Raw genomic sequence first — 4655 nt, forward strand, 5'->3', positions numbered from 1 at the left:
CACACACACACACACACACACACACACACACACACACACGCAGCGGTCAGCAGCTAAAGGCAGCGGTAGCAGCTACATGTTTGCTCCTGGCTGAAAGGCTCCCTCCCTCCCCAGAGAGAGGGCAGGTGTTACTCCAGACGAGCCAAGACAACCAAATTACCGGCCGTCTGGCACCTCCCGTGGGAAACCCGGCGAGGAAGGAGGGATGGGAGAGATGGAAATTTATGAGTGAGCGAGACGTAAAATCACCCAGTGCTGTGAGCAGAGCAGATCCAAACATTTATATTCATTTCTAATAAATATAAGCCTGTTTTCTTATCGATTGGGCTGTAAAAGGTTGAGTTATGGAGGCGATACTTTCATCCTGACCCATTAGCTTATCAGGAGGGATTTTTTTTTCTTTTCTTTGTGAAGCCCCAGTGGGAATTGAACCCTCAACCAAGGAAATACCAGAGTTAAGCTGTTCCAACTGAGCTACAAAATACATTATTACAAACATGGAGGATTAAAACACAATTTGACTTATTCAGTTCATCTGTCTGATGGTTGTTGTCTTGAAACTTCAGCTGCAGGTTTCACACCAGAGGTTCTCAAACCTTTTTCTGTCAGGAAGTGCATCAGGTGTTCACGTAAATAAGTGTTTATTTTCTTAAATATTTAAATATTTGAAAACAAAAAAGAAAAMAAATCCCATCTAAGTGTAACACCCCACAACTCCAGGCCCTCCAAAGGCCTCTTTGGTTTATCCTCTGTTTTTTTTTTTATTATTATTATTTTCTGTCTTGAGTTTCCTGTGTCAGCCTCTGCTCCTCTGTCCTGCCACCTGCACCTGTTCCATCCAACTTTAAAGTTAATAATGCTCGGCATCAGTATTTTATCATACATTATGACAGTGTAAATATATAACAGTGTTTATATATTTCAGCTCTGCAGGCAACGTTCATGAAGTACCAACAAAACGAATACATAAATACATTTATGTCTAAAAGTCAACATAAAGCAGGTGCAAAGAACCAAAAGTCTAAAGCTGAACTCTAGAAGCAGCTCTGTCTGTTTCCCATCTCTTCATCACCTCTGGTCAGGTCTATCAGAAATATTTTTTTATATTGATACAACAGTTTAAAGGGTGACACATACACAATATTTACTTGCACACACATAAAACCTTGTTTTTGTTTATACAATGAGCACATAGACCAGAAGGTGGATGGATCCAGGAGGTTCAGGTCTTGGATGTTCCTGTCATAGATCTACTGTCAGGTGTCAAAACATGAGCCGTTTGAGAAAACTGAGACCAAATGTAACTGGTGCTGATAAAATTAGTGAAACTATTGATTTTTGCTGTAGATTTGTGTATAAATGAAGATTTCTGCTTTTTAAGCTGCATTTTGATTCGTGGATCATCCAGATATCAGGAGCAGTTCTGGAAATCTGGTTTGACTTGTCGTTCTAAATCCCCTTAAAATTAGTTGGAATCCCATTTTTGTCATATTCTAATGAGTATTTTTTTTGGCATTATTTAAAAAAGGAAACAAACTATATATACCAAGAGTCATCAGCTGGTGTTGAAACTCACTTGTGCACAGAGAAAGAATAAAAACTTAAGGCTTTTCTGCTGAAAATCATGTTTAGTTGTTGGTTCTGCTCAGAAACAAATTTCAAAACTTAGGATTATATTTCAGACATTTCCCTTCAAGTGACCCTCAGATGGGATCATTTTTGTTTTACTAAAAATATGCTAATTTTTTCACCAATGAACTACCTGGACTATCTGTGTCTCATTAAACAACTTGATTTAATCCTCAAGTCTTAAATAATCACCCTTTAAATCAGGTATGCCTACAGAAAATAATCCTTTTAATTTTCTTTAAAATGGACCATTTTTCTCTGCTGGGAAATCCCTTTGTATAATTTGTTTACATCAGACTCAGGTATTCCCCNTAAAGTGAACCGGATCTCCCTGCTATAGTGGCTCAGCTGTTGAAGTCTCCCCCTAGCGGCGGGTCTCCGCACTGCAGGYAGCAGCTCTGCCCTTCTGTCAGGTTCCAGACTGCCGAGCTGATTCCTCTGGTGTCAGCGGGTTGCTTCCTCCTGTTACCTGTCGTGTGCTGCCGGGAAAACTACTTCACAACCTCTGGATAAATTATCAACCARGGGGATGATTCCGCCACCGATAAAAGGTGAGTGAAGTTGCGATAACGCCTGTCAAAATGTCATAAACGAAGGTTGTTATATGAAGCTCAGCCTTAAAGGCATTTTTTTTCTTGAACGCTACATAAATGTAGCCTGTCAGGCTGTTTGGACGGGGAAAAAACCCATAATGTTTAATATTTAGCTRTGTGTGTGTCTGTGTTTGAAGAGTAAAACTCGGGAACACGCCCTTAGCCGTCTACCTGTTTATAAAAGGGGTTTCAACTTCATTTGAATGCCTTCAGACACGCACGGAACGGTTAACCAGGACTCGTTAGGGTTCCGCCTCTGTCCGTGTCGAGATCCTGACCGGTTCGGTTCGGACACGTTTTGATTTTTAAAGCTCCTGCGTCCGASAGAAAGTCTCGGAGACGCTGCTGAGACGAGAGGAAAAGTCCAACTCGTGCTGTCCACGGCTGAGTGGATCACCGGTGTTGCGTCGAAATATGTCCCCCCGACAAGATCTGCCACTCCAACGCTGTAACTCCGGTTTCCCCTTTCGTTTTTTCCTCTGACCAATGTGTCGAACACGCGCAACTGATTCTGTAATTTATGACGTACATATTTTGAGGCTTTAATTAATTTATATCTAGATTTGCACKTTTTTCCAGGAGAGAAACAAATTTCGATACAACACCGGCTGGAGCTCCCATCTCAGCTGGTCGCCGTGAACCAGCAGAGTTGACTTGAACTGTGGGAGAAATGCACACTTATATCAATCACATATATCTCTGTTTAATGTTTGTCATATAGTTTGTTTTGTTTAGCAGCCGCGCAGAAGGGCTCAGAGTGGGAGGAGGGGAGGGGGGCTCCAGAGGCCACGGTCAGACCGGGGAGTTTCCTGCCTGCAGTGACCCGCCAGCTGGCCGGGTCACCGTGAGGGCAAGGGCGGGCAACTCTCCTCAGGTTCTCTTCCAACAAAAACTAAACTAACTTATTGAAGTGACACGTTAGTGCTGAAACCCTTGTTAGAGGGGTTTCCTGCTGAAAGGACTTGCCTGAGTCTTCTTTAATTCAACGCAAGTCCAAACTATGGTGACCAGCAAAAGTAAGAGTTTCACTTGGAATCTCATATTTTTCAAATTTTTTTGCCTTTTATCCAACTTCAACCTTCCTGTAGACCAGACCGACCTTATGACRGTCATGGTTATGAGTGGCACCCGTAATCTTGATCGTTGTCTTTGATAAGTAAAAGTTTGGTTTCATTGTGGGACCATCACAAAATCACTCATTTGTTTGGAATCCAAACACTGATGTGGTCATGCAGCTGTGCATGAATTTTTCTAAATAATCATCTCATCAACGAACAGTTAATCYGGACCAATGAAAATGTGTGAAACATCACACCATCTCATTGTCCACAGTAACAATTCATAGTTGCTGTAATATTTAAAAACCCAAATCCTTTGTGTAATAAAAACACACTTATTAAAAATCACACTGATTTAAACATGACTTTCTAATGCTGTTTGGGGAAAAATAAGAAGCTTCCCAAAATGACTGAGATCATCGTCAAACTGTGGCAGCGATTTCCTGCTCATCAGTTTAGTAAAACCCTCATCATTCTAGAATTGTATGTTTAGAACAGTATTACTGATTGAAAGTGATGTGATTGAAACACTTCACTCACATTCTAATAGAAACATTTTCAGTTTGCATGACAGCTAGCAGCTCTCTGTAAATTATGTTGAGGTCAGTGTGTTTATAAAATGAAAATATAAAAAAATTGAGTTCAGCTCTTTTTGACAGGATTGGACTACATAATATACTGATTGTAATTAGGTGTGTTGCGATAAGCAATAAATCAATATATTGTACGATAAATGAAAACTAGGTTTATAATTTTCATTTACATGCTTGTTTGTTTTCTTTGTGTCTCCCTCTTTCCAACTCCTTAGCGTAGGGAGGCGTCAACTCTTGCATCAGGTATTTGCGAGCCACATGGTCTTGTCACCTTTGTAGCATAAGAAATCTGTAAACAGGCGTTTAGATCGTGGAGGGTCTTCTGTTTTTCCGATGCCTGACTACTCAGGAAGCCCTCGGGGCCACTGTGCTGAATCTTGGGTTCACAAAAAGGAATCTTTTGTTTGTTTTTTACACTATACAAATTTGATAAACTTTGTAAGCGGCATGAGGGTGATCACAGCTATTTTATGAAGCCAGAGAAACACATACAGAATAATTTGGATATAGAGGAGGTGAGAAGTGGTTTTACAGCTTCAGCAGCTGCAGTTCTGTGTTTTTTTCACAATATTTGGCCCAGGTCAGATCATAACTTTATCTTAATCATATCCTGATTTAGGCTTGAATTGTGTCCTGATTTAGGCCTCAATCGTATCCTGATTTAGGCTTTAATCGTATCCTGATTTAGGCCTTAATCGTATCCTGATTTAGGCCTTAATCGTATCCTGATTTAGGCCTTAATCGTATCCCGATTTAGGCCTAAATCGTATATTGATTAGGCC

General features: G+C 40.6%; 1 protein-coding gene across 1 annotated transcript in view; it reads left to right on the top strand.

The window, feature by feature from the left end:
* Nucleotides 1–1946: 1946 nt before the first annotated feature.
* LOC106519170 (vang-like protein 1) overlaps nt 1947–4655 on the top strand; it is a gene marked incomplete at its 5' end in the record, with an annotated part of 62842 nt that continues 60133 nt past the window's right edge. The window contains 1 exon segment of the mRNA XM_014010730.1: nt 1947–2180.

This window comes from Austrofundulus limnaeus, unplaced genomic scaffold (genome assembly GCF_001266775.1).
Source record: "Austrofundulus limnaeus strain Quisiro unplaced genomic scaffold, Austrofundulus_limnaeus-1.0 Scaffold72, whole genome shotgun sequence".
Taxonomy (NCBI): domain Eukaryota; kingdom Metazoa; phylum Chordata; class Actinopteri; order Cyprinodontiformes; family Rivulidae; genus Austrofundulus; species Austrofundulus limnaeus.